This window comes from Haliotis cracherodii, unplaced genomic scaffold (assembly GCF_022045235.1).
Source record: "Haliotis cracherodii isolate W230 unplaced genomic scaffold, xgHalCrac1.p SCAF_3, whole genome shotgun sequence".
NCBI classification, from domain to species: Eukaryota; Metazoa; Mollusca; class Gastropoda; order Lepetellida; family Haliotidae; genus Haliotis; species Haliotis cracherodii.
Window position 1 is genome coordinate 7534426 of NW_027266286.1, and position 17041 is coordinate 7551466.

At 39.3% G+C, this 17041-nt stretch overlaps 1 protein-coding gene across 5 annotated transcripts in view; it reads left to right on the forward strand.

Moving 5' to 3' along the window:
- Positions 1-405: 405 nt before the first annotated feature.
- Positions 406-17041, forward strand: part of LOC139473958 (arrestin domain-containing protein 2-like) — a 142141-nt gene continuing 125505 nt past the window's right edge. For 4 of the 5 annotated variants that reach the window (XR_011653975.1, XM_071256808.1, XM_071256805.1 and 1 more), the window contains exon 1: positions 406-506. The gene's annotated coding sequence lies outside the window, so the exon portion shown is untranslated. Of the gene's footprint in view, positions 507-13491; positions 13570-17041 lie in introns of those variants that run through there. The other variant, XM_071256807.1, reaches the window with a different exon arrangement.

The following is a 17041-nucleotide window of genomic DNA, read 5'->3' on the forward strand; positions in this document are numbered from 1 at the left end:
TGTTGACGACTTCAGGTTGATGATTGTTTGGACTAGACTCTTCCTGAACCTCGTTGAAACTTTCAATATGTTCTGCTACATCAAGACGATGACGTCTTGACGTTACCAATTACTGTCATGTCATTACCACTGATAACGTCTTCATTACCAGAATAGATTCAGGTGTTGTACCTCCTTCAGACCAAGAAATTACCACATTGCATTATTGATATCTCAGAAAGATACAAGATACCTGATCTAATACCTTCGACACTCTTGTCTGCCAAAGAGATATTATTGTATACTTCGGTCCAAAACAAACACATAACTGATAAAATTACCTCCCCTGGCAATTTTGATCACGTGCCAGACACATTCTTTGTAAGCATAGACACATTGTACGGCATTCAGAGCCTACAACTGGTCTATGTCCAAACACCCCCGCGATGTATGGCTGTTCTGTTTCGAGATGGTGGCTATCGTACCATTAACGGTCAGTCTGGACGAGCAGTGGGTGTCGGGCAAAGGTAAGTCATACGTCTGGGGTTGAACGCTTATATAAATAAGCTTAGCATATTGTTTATAGGTAAAAGGGGTTTTTCTGTATCATATGTGGATTTGTGGCATTATTAATAGGAAATCCATGAAGATGACATGAAAACGAGGATATTTCATGACATATTTCCATTTTATACATACTTTTGAAAATCACTTTGAAAGATGTCACTATTGCAACTATTCGAATCTCAAACAGAAACACATTGGCCAAAGTGAAAGTACTTCGGAACGAGAAACTAACAACCTTTTATAAATTTGAACACCCTAGAGCTATCGATCCTTTGTACGTTAGGACTTGTTCCACTTGGTTTTAATTCACGCTTTTTCAACGAAACTTTACTTGCCAACTCGGTATCGTAATCCGAAAACATGTTTGTTTCTATTTGGCGTTATGTGTTCAGCACTTTGTAGATGTCATTTTGCTTTCGCCTGCAGAATTTATGTTAAGATTCTTGATTCACAAACACACACACACACACACACACACACGCACACGCACACGCACACACAAACACACACACACACACACACACACACACACACACTCAAACACACACACAAACACACACACACAAACACACACACAAACACACCCTCGCGTGCGCACGCACATGCACACTCGAACACACACACGCAAACACACTCGCACATGCTCATATAAAATAACTCACAACACACTCGCACACCATCATACAAATACATTCAGGGTTAGAATAGGTCTTCAGCAACTTGGTTGATGCATGTCATCGTATCCCAATTGCGTAGATCGATGCTTATGATGTCAGTCACTGGATTGTCTGAACCAGACTCGATTATATACAGACCGCCGTCATATAGCTGGAATATTTCTGATCGCGGCGTTAAACAACAAACACACATGCATTCACACATGCTCACACACACGTACACACAGCCTTAACGTTTCGCTGCCAAACACTAACTCGCTTGTATATGGAGTACTATAACAGTGCAGTGCTGTGACAACACCATAATGAATATGAATACCAGACGATGAAGATGCTGAGAACTCTATTCTAACAGTTCATATCCATCACTGCTTTGTTTGTCATCTGCGGAAGAGGATGCAATCCACGCACGTTCTATCTCCGCATCTGTCACCCCCCAGGCAGATTACACGTGATCTATGCACCTCATATACCGACCATTACTAATCTGTGGGTTCGTTTCTTCTCCTCGATATGATCCTAATTGTGTCTGGTTTCAGTAAATATTATGTCTATATCAACAACGTTGCTTGTAAATGCAGAATTTTAAATTTTATTGAGAAAATATCACTGAATACATTTTGAGTTTTTAGATATCATCAGTTTCTAAAATTATGTTTTATGCCATGTGGAGGAGCGTGCATTAAGGTCTGGAAAATCATTACTGGCTCTTAAGACTGGGGTTTAACTTGTCTCCAATAAACTTTACATTGAGGGACGAAACGGCACTAAGTTTATCATCCTGGAACATTTATCCATTTTGGCAATTGGCAGACTTTTGCAGCAGCATTACAGAAACTACGTCCGTGGTTTTAAAAAGGCAATTATTAATTCTTATTGCTGTTACGTGTTTTTAATTTTCATCACTATGTTGCCTTTTATGATCAATGGAATCTTTTTCGGCAGATAATCGAGACTGGTGTATCTCTGGCGTTGGCGTGTTATATTTACATATTTTGCCTAAAAATTCCTCCCCGTCAGCTAAACATGGTTGAGTACAGAATAATGTATCAGCATCAAATATATATCATCTCATTTACTACCTACACAGCTGGGTCAATGTGGTCATCATAATATTTACGCCTGGTTCAAGCATCTGTTATAGAGCGTGGGCGATGTCTTTAATGTTCACTTTGTCAATAGTCAAGGTGCTTGGATGATTACTGTGTCGCCCACAGGGTACTAACCAGACAACGCTTAGAGGAAGTATTCAACAAAGTTTCAAAGTACATACACTTAATATCTTTGCCAGAGTCTTAAACCTACTCCATTAAGGGATTCGCCTTTGGGAATCGTTCCTATATTTCGGTGGTGTGCACAACGACGAACTAATATTTGTATATGAATTCCAGCCCTTAAACATTGGAAGTGACGAGAGAAACTCATGTGGATATTTTGATAGGAAGAGGTTCAATCTTGCAGTCTGTATAATGTGTTAAATGTTTGTGAAGGTATGCAATGAAGGTGCACTTGATGTTTAGCGTTGTGTTTGGAGATGACCTTGCACTTTGTAAAGCCCGCATTTCATAACACGCGCGTGGCTGTCTCCCAAAATGTCAAGGGCTTCTGTGTCGGAGAACAGATGTAGCATGTTCATGGTTTGGGAATTTTATTGTTTACGTTGGTCAGTGGGATGTGGGCTGCCTTTATGTTTTACCTACCTACCATTGTTTGTTTAGTCTTGAGTGAGTGAGTGAGCATGGTTTTACTCCGCTTTTCGCAATATTCCAGCAATATCACGGCTGTGGACACCAGAATTGAGCTTCACACATTGTACTCATGTCGGGAATCGAACCCGGGTCTTCGGCGTGACGGGCGAACGCTTTAACCATTAGGCTACCTTACCGCCCCTGTTTAGTCTTAAGACAGGTAGGTATTCAATGTTGAGACGATATGTATTCACTGATACATTGTTTAGTGTTCAACTAAAAAAAAAATGTTTGAGCCGAGACATTAATACAGCCAACCACTGCATTGAAAAAAAGAACATATTTTAACCGCTTTCTTGTACACAAGGGGCGGTCGGGTAGCCTAGTGGTTAAAGCGTTCGCTCGTCACCGGTAGGGTAGGACATGTTAACCCTTTTGGCAAACACCTGGCGTCATCACTGATTTTCATCTATTCATATAATTTCGATTGAGTTACATGTTTACATCACTATTTGGCCTTTTACGCCCAATGGAATCTGTTTCGACGGAGAACCGTGATTTATTATTGTCTGGCGTGGATGTTTTATATGTATTAGATACTGCACGTACATATGTAATTACTATTTAAATAATAAAAAAGCTTTAGCATAGCAAATGAATAGCCACTGAACTATCGTACCTGGACAATGGCACACTTCTATTTATAATATATTCACGACATTCTGCCAATGTTTTCTGCAGATACGACGACAAAATGTTATTGCAGACACAAAATGTATCAAATTTTATATATTTTTTCGAAGAAAGTCTATGGTCACAGTTGTAACTCGAACCTCACTACCCTTGTCTCAAAAACTGATGAAAGACTTCTTTCAAAGAAACGCAATTAAAATGTTATTGCTTTAATTACCATTTTCACATTTTAACATATATTTCGAAGAAAGGCTATTGTCACACCTGTATTGTATTGCTAACTTCACTTTCCTGTTTCTCAAAACTATAAAATACTGTAACGGACATTTTCGCGATCTCGAATTCTCGCGATCTCGACCTTTGCAAAAGAGCTAAATATGCCAAAAACACGAGAATGCGAGATCGCGAGAATGTCCCTTACAGTATTCCATAGCTTTACGTTTCTGATAGTCCCCTGATACGTGTCATCTGATACTGTCAAAGTAAAGTGATATCCACGCATTATTAACACATTTTAAGCAATTTTAAGCATTTTAATTCATTACTGTTCATTACTTTCAAACAATGCATTACTGTTGTAATTAATTCAGCACTGTTCATTACTATCAAACAATGCATTACGGTTGTAATTAATTCATCACTGTTCATTACTATCAAACAATGCATTACTGTTGTAATTAATTCATCACTGTTCATAACTATCAAACAATGCCTTACTGTTGTAATTAATTCATCACTGTTCATTACTATCAAACAATGCATTACTGTTGTAATTAATTCATAACAATTCATTACTATCAAACAATGCATTACGGTTGTAATTAATTCATCACTGTTCATTACTATCAAACAATGCATTACTGTTGTAATCAATCCATTACTGTTCATTACTATCAAACAATGCATTAGTGTTGTAATAAATCCATTACTGTTAATTACTATCAAACAATGCATTTCTTTTGTAATCAGTATGTGAGGTATTTTATTTACATTTGGAAGTTCAAGACGTTTCGTGGATAAAAAAAACATGCAGCGAATTCTATCAAAACCGGACTATTAATCCGGATCTCAGTCAACACCGGGCTGAGTCTACCACGCGAATTTACCACTTATTGATCACCAGTAAAAATATTAAATCTTATTTTCTACAATGCTGCGTGTACATATCGTGACAGCAAATAACTCAACCACTCACACATGTGTCCCTTGATGATTCCCCTTTGTCTAGGAGGCCATATCAGATAAGAAGACATGTGTAGACCTTTGCTTATCAAGCACCAAGCAGCGACGTTACGATAAATCCTTGGGACTAATTGACGCTATTATACCCCTTGACGTATCCCGATACAAGCACATCGACAGCGTGGTGATGGTGCACGTGGGATACAGAACTCTATTGTTCTGTGATGTTGTGTCTGGCTTTGTGCCATGGCACGCTCGTGTGAATTGTGCCAGACTGAAATTGTGGTTGATTCCTCGTTACCGCATATTCTAAACAACGCTGTGCCATAATTATTGGTATAATATGACACATTTGCAAGATGTGCACGGTGCGTGGGTGAGGTTTAACGCACTGAAGGTGACAGCTATATGGGGAAGGGAATCCGAAGGATGCTTGAGTCGTAGATGCCACCATTTTCTGGAAACCAGTGAATATGTTTTCTGCAACCCATGGATCATAATGGGGAGAAACCTGGAATTCGAACCTATGATCAATTACTAGCATGTAATACTACTAACATGAACATTTCAGTAGTGGTCAGCTAGTTTCAAAAATAAGCTGTGCATAATTGCGTCATTTAGACGTGCCAGGATCCGATGACTTGTTAGAGAGTTCGAATCCTGATCTTTGGTGTGTCAGATGCATTTCCACGGCAGGCGTTTGTTTGTGAGATTTCTTGTGATTATAGAGTAAACTTTATCGCTTTTATTTATTTGAGTTTAAAGCATGAAGATGATACCTCTTGGGGTCACTAATAATGTTTGTTCTAGTTTTGAAAACAGGAAAGGGCTATCCAGCTTGATCTTTTGACCACCTAAAAGGGAAAATCATTCCACCTTTGTCAAAAGCGTAATGGTATATCCCATTAGACGGTTTATGAATACGTTATCAGTAAACTTCTTTTATGACACATGTTATTATCAAAGTGAAGGGTTACAAAAGAATAAATAGGCCGCCTTTAAATCATTACAAATAATGTGCTTTAACTGTCGTGTCGTCGCATACATATATGTGCAGGAATAAGGAGCGCGGCTATATCCTTAGTCAATTTTCCGCAGAAACGTTGGTTCGAATCCCAGCGCCGTACCGGTTTCATCTAAATGGTAAACGTCTACCACCCTGTATGCTTTCAGTTGATATCCAGATGACCTACGTGATGCAGCGTGATGATGCCTGCTCACTCAAGCAAAGAAAGAGGTATCCGCCTTTTGGCATCTTTGGCCTCGGTTATATAACTAGGGTCAGTAATTGTGCAGACGTTAGATATACTCTGTCCTTATCGACGTACAAGAGCAAGAATGTTCAGAAAGTGCAAATCGATTATTAGAAGTGACGATACTGACGTATACTGTCGCTATTATTTGCAAAATAATGACAACGTGCAACGACCCCTTGGGGCATTTGTCATCCAATGTGTCTGTCAGTGCTTACATAGATTCCTCGTTAACACAAGAACACAATAATAGCCTTTCCCTGATAACACTGCGTCAGGTATACACTTATGTATACAGTATACACATATTCGCAGACATAAACCCCAGGATAGAATACCTCAAGGATACCAGTCTAACAGCATTCTATATTCTCTATCGGGAATAAACCACTTCTTTGTTAAGTTAAACAAAAATACAGCAGTACAAGCGTCTTTGCTATTCTTAACGCCACACGAGGCGTATAACATCACGTTCACAAAGACGACAACGCATGTTTTGTGCTGTTGCAGAGTAACCCTATCGTGTTTATGTTGGAATTAAGACAATAAAGAATGTTTATTCATGACTTTTTCACAAAGTGTCGTGTTTATTTACCGACACTGTTAGACGCGTTGATACAGTAACGGGGACTTACATAACCCCTTATGTTCGTCACGACGGGCCCTTCATGTGAATTGCTGTCGAGTTGCCGAAGGCATCGCTGAAATTGAATAAAACGTTTCAAAATTAACTTGAGTGAAGTTAAATACAGAATCACTCAATCTCCTCGCTCAATCTCCTCCTTTAGCGTTGATCGAAATTTGGGTGTGTATTTCTATGAAAGTATAAAGGAAATATTCATCTAAAAGATCCTTCTTTTGAAGAGTGTTCAAACAGACTGGGTGAGTGGCCTTGAGATATTTTCCGCTCCAATATGTTTGATTAGCGTCATTAAGGTGCTGTTTTAGCAGAATTAGATGAAACACTTAACAAATTACGTCGCCTTAATGTCATTTCTGAACGATTTAAGGAAATATTTGAAAATAATTTAAGATTTTTAATATTGCATTGTGAAATATCTTTTCAGAGATGAAATGCAGTCATCTTGACATGACTACGTCCTTTGAGCTAATGGACATGATCTGGAGATTAATAACACAGATCAAACAGTTTCAACCGTAACTCATGGTCTCAATTCAATCTATTTAGACGTTACACTGTAGTCCCGAGTGAGCGAGGGAGTGTTGCTAAAATGAAGTCAGCAAGATTCCAATATTAACGGTGGCCTGTAAATAATCGAATCTGGCCAGGTAAACCAGTGGTCGATACTATGAGCAACGCTCCACGGCGTCGGGACACACGAGGTCATGTCATACCTCCCGAACGTAATTGTTCGGCTCTTATTACCAGCGTTGGGTACAGGGGCCATTTTCGCCTGACAACGGGGAACGTTAGTTCAAAATGACTAAGTACGTCAAATAATGTAGATTGTCCAACCAAGCAAAATAGGGACAAGTTTCACTCTCACCGAACTGGGATTCCCTATGATGTGAATATATCAATATTATTTACATCTTATGGAACATAGCACTCTCCAATATAATTATGCATACATATATATGCATTATCATCTACAATACTCTCACGAATGTCCTCTACACTGACAACAACAATTTCACCAATGTCATCTACGATGTCATCAATTATTGCATCAATAACGTCATCAATAATGTCATCTACAATGTCATCAATTATGGCATCAATAACGTCATCAATAATGTCATCTACAATACCATCAATTATGGCATCAATGATATCAATAATGGCATCTACAATGGCAGCAATAATGTCATCAATGATATCATCTACAATGACTCAAAAATTTAATCAATTATGCCATCACGTATGTCATCTACAATGTCATCAATTATGTCATCAATAATGTCACTTACAATTTCGTCTACAATGCCACTTACAATATCATGTGCAATGTCATAAATGCATGTATGAATGTTTCAGGGCATCTTTCACATTCTAATGAACCCGGCGAAAGAAGGTATTTGTTGATAATGTTCATTTTTCTCCACAAATTTGGTCATTAATGGAAAGAGAGTTTTCTGAAAGTGATTGCATAGAAACAGGCAAAAGAAGTCCCATCCCTGAACGCGTCACCAATGACGGTGCCGTGCCAGCACGCAAAAATGCTAAGCACATGTTTTCATCCTAAAGCATGGAATGTACTTTTAGAAATAGTGTATAAATACCATGATCTGATAGCATAGGAATACACTTGATAAATGCACATAAAAGAAATGCCACGACAGACACAGGAACAGGGACATTTCGACCTACCGGTATGGAGGAGATGGAGGTCCAAATTGAAAGTTTTAAGTGTACGTCTTGGACGGGCTTATGCAACGATACAGACAGGAAGGAGACAGGATACTTTGAGGACAGGACGACCCTTGGTCTCAACACTTAGACCGCCAGATACGGATCAGTCACTTACGAAACATATTCGTAACAGCGACCTTGACGGCGGCTACAGCGTTGGGACATCGCATGCGTCAACATGCAGCACTGCGTACACTACGTGCTGGACGAATCGTCTCTTCCGAGGAATGTTCTTGGCCGAACAACGTCGGCTCTTGACACTGCGATGGGCGAGGGAAGTTCGTCGGTGGCAAGAGGGAAATTTGCGTCAAACTCTGTGTTCCATGGAAAGACGTTACAGCTGCTTTTGAAATAACGGCGGCAGACGAGTTTTTCTTCACAGAGAGGTCCATCCATTCGGTGAATGAGGCGTTATGATGTGAGTTGGTATTTGTGGACATCTGAAGACTGATTTGGTTATTGTGAGTGGGAACCTGAATGCTGTGCAGTACAGAGACCAAGTATCGCAGCCAGTTATGCTTCCTCACTTACAAAACCAACAACAGGGTACAGTGTTTCAACATGATAATGCCAGGCTCCATATTGCATGACTTACTCAGAATGTCCTCATCCAGCCCAACGTTCGCGTTTTGCCATGGCCTGCCCATTCATCTGACATGAATCTGATAGAGCATCTGTGGGACCACCTTGACGGACAGATAAAGAGTCGCCAACTCCACCTCCCAGCAGACAAGAGGTGGAACAGGCCCTGAGAATAGAGCGGCAAAGGATTCCAGTAAACATCACAGCGTGTATCGAGACACGGGGAGGTCATACACGTTACTGAGAAGGACAACTGTGTCGTGAAAGAACGTTTAATGCGCCTGACACTTCAGATATCGTTGAAAACTGGAAATTCGTACCCCACCATTGTTCAAGTTGTGATCATCATTTCATTCAGGATGTGACTGGAGGATCATCTATAACCACTCTCCAGATTACATTATCCTTGATAACAGAATCTTGTGTTTTGAGGGATTTTTTCGATCATCTCTGCTCTACATATACTTTCTTTTATCGGGTAGTTTACTTGCATACAGTCTTTATCTTTTTTATGGACACCATTTTTAGGTGTCCATAAAAAAAGTGAAAGACAAATAATGTGGAAAGTACCGAATGCGAGCTTATTTGTTCACCGCAAAAACGTTATACAAAAAAGAGGTAAAAACAGCAAGACAGACAAGCTTAATAAGAGCACGTTATAACTTCACATATTACAACTTAATCAAACAACTTTTCAATGAGCAAAAATGTAATGTAATGTAAGTAAAATAGGCTGGCCTAAGTATTGTAAGTAAAATAGACCTTCCTAAGTATTGTAAGTAAAGGAGGCTGGCCTAAGTATTGTACGCAAAATAGACCTTCCAAAGTATTGTAAGTAAAATAGGCTGGCCTAAGTATTAAAGTAAAATAGGCTGGCTTTACTATTGTAAGTAACATAGACTGGCCAAAGTAGTGTAAGTAAAATAGGCTGTCCTAAGTACTGTAAGTGAAATAGGCTGGCCTAAGTATTGTAAGTAAAAAAGGCTGGCCTAAGCATCGTAAGTAAAATAGGCTGGCTAAGTATTGTAAGTAAAATAGGCTGCCCTAAGCATCGTAAGTAAAATAGGCTGGCTAAGTATTGTAAGTAAAATAGGCTGGCCTAAGTATTTGTAAGTACAGTAGGCTGGCCTAAGTAATGTAAGTAAAATAAGCTTGCCTAAGTAATGTAAGTAAAATAGACCTTCCAACGAACTGTAAGTAAAATGGGCTGGCTAAGTAATGTAAGTAAAATAAGCTTGCCTAAGTAATGTAAGTAAATTGACCTTCCTATGAACTGTAAGTTAAATGGGCTGGCTACGTAATGTAAGTAAAATAGGCTTGCCTAAGTAATGTAAGTAAAATAGACCTTCCTACGTATTGTAAGTAAAATAGGCTGGTCTAAGTATTTAAGTAAAATAGGCTGGCCTTACTATTGTAAGTAAAAAAGGCTGGCCTAAGCATCGTAAGTAAAATAGGCTGGCTAAGTATTGTAAGTAAAATAGGCTGGCCTAAGTATTTGTAAGTACAATAGGCTGGCCTATGTAATGTAAGTAAAATAAGCTTGCCTAAGTGATGTAAGTAAAATAGACCTTCCTACGTATTGTAAGTAAAATGGGTTGGCTAAGTATTGTAAGTAAAATAGGATGGCCTTAGTATTTATAAGTACAATAGGCTGGCCTATGTAATGTAAGTAAAAAAAGCTGTCCTAAGTACTGTAAGTAAAATAGAACTTCCTAAGTATTGTCAGTAAAACAGGCTGGCCTAAATATTGTAAGTACAATAGGCTGGCCTAAGTAATGTAAGTAAAATAGGCTGGCCTAAATACTGTAAGTACAATAGGCTGGCTTAAGTATTGTAAGTAAAATAGGCTGGCCTAAATATTGTAAGTACAATAGGCTGGCCTAAGTAATGTAAGTAAAATAGGCTGGCCTAAATATTGTAAGTACAATAGGCTGGCCTAAGTAATGTAAGTAAAATAGGCTGAATTAAATATTGTAAGTACAATAGGCTGGCCTAAGTATTGTAAGTAAAATAGGCTGGCCTAAATATTGTAAGTACAATAGGCTGGCCTAAGTAATGTAAGTAATGATAGCCAGGCCTAAATAATTTAGTGAAATAGGCTGGCCTAAGTATTGTAAGTAAAGTTTGCCTGGCCTACGTATTGTAAGATACCCGATTGGCTGAACACGACACCAGTAGGCCAGGTCGGCTACATGCTCACATTGTTACCTCACGCTTGAGTGGAGTAAGTGATGTCAGTTCGGATAACGGAGAAAACAGAGACGGAAGCGTTAAAGAAACACAGGCTCTTGTCAAATCTGAGATACACAAATATTGGTCTTATTATGAATAGGCTTCACTGCCATTAACCATACACTGAAATAAATGCATTCAACTGGAATGGCACATAACTGTCATGGAGCCTCCTGTAACGTGGCATGCTGCGGTAGTTCTATGTTTGTGTTGGATGTAGACTTTAACACCACACCAGTACTACGTTATGGGGTACTTAACGTGTCCATTGCACATCCATTGGTCTTTGTAATGTACCATTCGTCAAGACTCGCCCCTTTCCGTAACCTGCAGCAAGACCCATCCCCCTATCAATGAATGTTATGAGCGAAACAATACGACAAACCAACCAGAATGCGCGTATGATTTCCAGTACTTCGGTCAAAGAATCCCTCAAGAATAAATTTTGATTTTACATATATCTTGAATTTAGAATTATACCCAAGATACAGTTAAATGTGTTCAATCATAGTATATAACACTGTAAGTTCCTATGTGTTTTCAATAGCATCTGGAATATATACGACATCATACGAGTTGACGATTTGTTTAGCTATGCCCGTTTGCGCTTAGACGTAACCCAGTCGCATAAACGGCACAAGTCGCTATTCGGCTTGTCCCGGAATAACACGAGTTGGTCACGAATGAGTATAGTACCTTTGTAGCTTACAATTGACTGTAACAGAGGACAGGGTATGTTGTTAAACGTGGTGATATAACCCGTTCTAAGTGGTTACATGCGCATCATTTAGAACTATACTATGTATTTTTTCCTCAATATGATATATAGTATCTGGTGTGTATACCTAACGATATTTCTTATCAATTTTATCCCGTTTCAAGTGATTTTGTGTCCCATAAACCTAACAATGAAGGGTTTTGCATTTACAGGTTCAATTCTAAGATGCTTGGCTCCTGCGATAAAGTACACCTTTTGAGTTTCGTCATAATCGCCTGACGTCACGACGGTGTCACATTACCTCAAAGCACTCGGAAGCAAGCGTGATATTAGTTTTGTCGCTTTTAATAACTATAATAGTTCAGGGCAAAATTATATTTTTTATCACTACATATGGGTGTAGATCAAACGTTATTTCTTAAATGATGTATTGTTTTATATAAATGCAAAATGTGATACATACATAACATACTCTCTCTCTCTCTCTCTCTCTCTCTCTCTCTCTCTCTCTCTCTCTCTCTCTCTCTCTCTCTCTCTCTCTCTCTCTCTCCTCTCTCTCTCTCTCACTTTCTCTCTCTTAAAGGCTATCATGTTCATGGATCTCACAGTTGGATTGTTCAGATATTCATAAATAAAATATCGTCGCTCTTACTTTGAAGATTTACATTTGTATGAAAATGAACGCTGTAGACGCTCTGAAAGGGAAATAAAATTTCATATGTTTCACTCATACCCCCCAAAAAAACAGAATCAGGCTTACAAAATGTTTATTTGCGTGCATAGTCGATTGTCAGTGTGCAAGGTCGTGTAGTACATATCATCACAATTGTTATTAATGTACGGTCGTCAATATTTGTATATGATCACATGACTTTTTACGTCAGAGTTTATATTGAATTCTGTATAATCATTTCAAGTAGAGTACCAGCAGTTTTTGCGTCAGTAAATGGATTTGAAATTACAAGCGGCGGCATCATAAGGCGGTTGAACTGTTGTCAAATACTTATTTCAAAAACCATCTGTTTGCAATGCAGTGTCATCGACAAGCTCAAATGAACACCATATAATATAGTCACATTTGATCCTGACTGATCGTTCGCCCGTTCCGTACTGGAGAAGCCATCCAAATTAAATGCATCAGCTAAATTTACACTGTTAGATCAGGCATAGGCTATAAAATAACCTAGTGTGTCATTTTAAAGTATTTATGTTGAAATCTCTTTCATAAGTCGATGTGATACTGCAGAATATCAATAACAATGTGATTGCAACGCACGCTCTAATGATTCTCCGACATCAACAATGAGTCTGAACTCATCCATCGTGAATGGGTACACGGCTCATAACGATCAGAATGACACATAAAATGTGGCAATTATTTCACAGATGAAGTCACGGAAAAAATGTTTCAATTTCGTAAACAGGACAAAACATGAACATACCAACGGAAAGATATCTGGGTCTTGGGAGATTGCGTTTCGCATGACATCATAAAGCCCTCAGTGTAGACTATGCAAAGTTGATTGGATCGATTCGCCATAGTCGACGGGACCTAGCGGTGATTGGTGATTGGTGTTAAACGGGGATTAGAGAACGTGGAGAGAGAGGAAGAACGTGGTTGCGGGTGAGTGTGAGAGGAAGTGGGGAAGGAAGTACTACATTCTGTGTATGTTTAAAGGATCTTCCCCCTAGTTGTCTAATTCAGTCTCCGTGTGTCACATCAGAGCGTGTTTTGCGTCAATGAAGGGCAGAAGCCGGAAAGACTCCGGTTGTCACAAACCATGTAATTTCAACGTAGCTCCCTAACGGACTATGGTCTTACGAAAATAGTTCTTGTTATTTAAATATAGGCGGTTCAGGTCATGCTTTTTCGATATATTATTTGCATATAAAACGTTGATATATATTTGAACGGTGAGCTTATGAAGGGCGCTCTCGCTTCATGTCAACATATATAGCTGCTCTCTCAGGTCTTGTCATAGAGTCGTATTGGAGTTGATTCGTTATTCTTAACTCGGGTATTTGGGACTCGAAACATGCTCTGGTGTAAACACTGATTTACTGGTTGTTCTTTCAATGTAAATGTTTGCTTCCAAACAAAGGAACTCACTCACTCACTCACTCACTGTAAAATTCTAGAACCAAATCGTCCTCTTTTGTTAACAATTATATTGCTCTGTCATAGCGATACCTTAGCTGAATCATGCTCTCTTGTAAACAGGGGGCTACGAGTGGCCCAGTCCTCAAAGTTGCGATTCGATGTGCAGAGTGGAGATCAGTGATTATTTCACAAGTTATAGAGAAATGCACACAAGAGGCATGCCGAATACATCGAATACATCAACAGCTGCACGCAGTCCTAGTGCCCTTAACGTTCCCATATACTATACGTAACTCAATTCCAACCCATCGTTGTTGTATCAACAGAATAGACTCTTTAAGGAGCATTTGTCCTGCAGTTTATATCACATCAAAGCTTTATTGTTTACAGTAGACTTAGTCTAATCCTGTCTAGACGGCGGATGATTTGTCTGTCAAACCCGCGAACAACGCGTCATGATGGGTTTATCATGGCGGGAAGCACTATACCTTATCTAGTGTTGTACTTGGGAGTTGGGGACAATGCTGTCATCATGGTTGTGGAGGTAGAGGTTGATATATTTTTCAGAAAAAGATAATCCGGACAATATCCAGACAAAATGTCCCCCACAATGATTGCCATAATTGTTCAAGGGGATATATTAGTGTACAATTAAACCCTATTGATACAGACGCTACTTTACACAGCAGACGTATGTACACACAATGCCATTTAGAAAGTGGTCAAATGTAACAAATGTTAAATTTGGGATAACGCTTTCTGAGTAAAGTACAGATTCTCGTACTTTTTTGGGTTGAGCCCCGTCTGGGATTCGAACCAACACCGCCAGAGTGAGGCACCTAATCACCAGCACACAAAGTGCCAATTCACACTTGTCAGAGGGGTACACAACGTACGTGAACTAGACTACAAGTTGTCGGACTTTCATTTTTCAAGTCTCGGTGGCTGAATGGGTTAGATCGCTGACTTTGTGTGCTGGAGATTAGGTTATTCACTCTGGCGGTGTGGGTTCGAATCCCGGACGGGACTGAACCCGAAAAAGTACGAGAATCTGTATTTTACCACGAAAGTGTTATCCCATTTGTTGCACAGCTGATGTAGTTCAAAATTACCATATCGTTTCTAGTTTCAACAAAATCAATAAATGCGTTGTGATGTTACTGGGTTTTCTGGTCTATCACCTGATTGTCTGGTCTGTTTACAGTCACATGGTAGGAGTGGTCCTGGGTGGTGTCAGGCCCCCAAAATACTGTTAATGCAAATTGTGTGACTTGCGGGAGCTACCGTTAGGGCAGGACATGCTTACCCTTTTCACGAACGCCTGGTGTCATTGCTGATTTTTAGTGATATAATCATATCATTTTTTCACCGCTATTTTGCCTTTTAAGTCACAGGGATCTGTCTCGGCGGATAATCGAGACTGGTTATTGTCTAGCTTTGACGTTATATATTTACATATATACACATGTGTAGATGCTCATGACGTAGTCGGACTCGTACTATGGAGGGTCAGAGAGTGTCAGAGAGTCTTTATTATTATGGAAAGGGTTTTGGCCTTTTTATTCATCACAGTGACATCTCCTGATAAGCGAATCATTGTTCCCGAGCAACGGCATTTTTGTAGGTGTAGCTGTTCATACTAGAACTGCCCGGAATGCGGTTTTCTGGAATAACCAGGTTACGCTGTATGCAAGAGAAGACTATATACGTGTCACATTTTTTTACAGAATAATTTAACTAATAAGAACTAGCTTATATTGAACCCAACTGACTGCAACTACGAGTTTACTATGTTTTGTGGATTAACGGTAACTTTGTCTTGGAAATAGACAGTTTTAACGGAATCATTGTCAACAAACTATTGAGGGTATTTTGCGGATATGTATTTTAGGGGTATGGCAGAACACTACTAAAGATGTTTCCTAATGACATACTATGGTAAATGCAGTTCCTATTAGATTGCACTGTTCTCCGGGCTAAGGTCTCTCACGACAACTGTAGAATGTTTGCCTGGCTCGTTATTAATGTTTTTGATTTGAAACGACTTTCATTCCTATAAATTAGACTAAGGGAGACACAGACCCCAATCTCTATCAACTAATGCTGTCGTTAAAAGCGGTTAATGTTTAAAACATCATCTCCGTCAGAGCTGCTTTGAAAGGTCACGATTGGAAAATATGAATTACGTTATGGATGTCAAAATGAATCGGAAGAACGTTATTCTTACTAAGTATGGGCATATTCAGTATATACAAAGAGACGTGTTTTACCTAGTTTCCTGTGCATTTGAAATCCTTATTTAGTCAAATATATCATTGTCTGCAGACTTCCACTAGAAAAGGACAACCACTGTATATTGTCAATCGAGATATAAAGGTCTTGTCATAAGGTCCAACAAAACGTATATAATATGTGTTGCAATGTATAGCTCACAATGCGAAACACTAAAACACTTGCTTTAGGCAGGGATGAGGCTAAAAGTACATTGAATTCTCACTAAGTATACCCAGAATGAAGGTTTAATCGCACGTTTGAGGCACAGATCTTGTAAGTGACATGAATCTGGTACGTGATGACAGGAATAGTTCAGACAAAGTTTCTGGTTTTGAAATCACAGTATCTATATTAGCTGTACAATCTTCTGGACATATGTGCCTCTCTGTTCGTGGTCAGATGTGGAGTGGGTACAGTTTTGCTTCATCCGGAACAAACATTTGTCCATTCCTTGTCTGCGTCCTTTCGGTTTAGCGTTGGAAAAACATGCAGTATATCACTGAGACCATCCCACTCATTTGAAAACGAACACCCACCCTTCACTATATCCAGACGCTCGTTTACAGACAAAGAATAGGCAAGATGTTTTCACCACGCTCTGCAAGGAACACTCTACGACTATAATTCCTGTACCCGCATTCACCACATACTTCACCTGGCGACATTCGCCTTCAGAAAAGCTAGTATGACTAGTCCTGCAACCTTAAGCATGGCATGTATA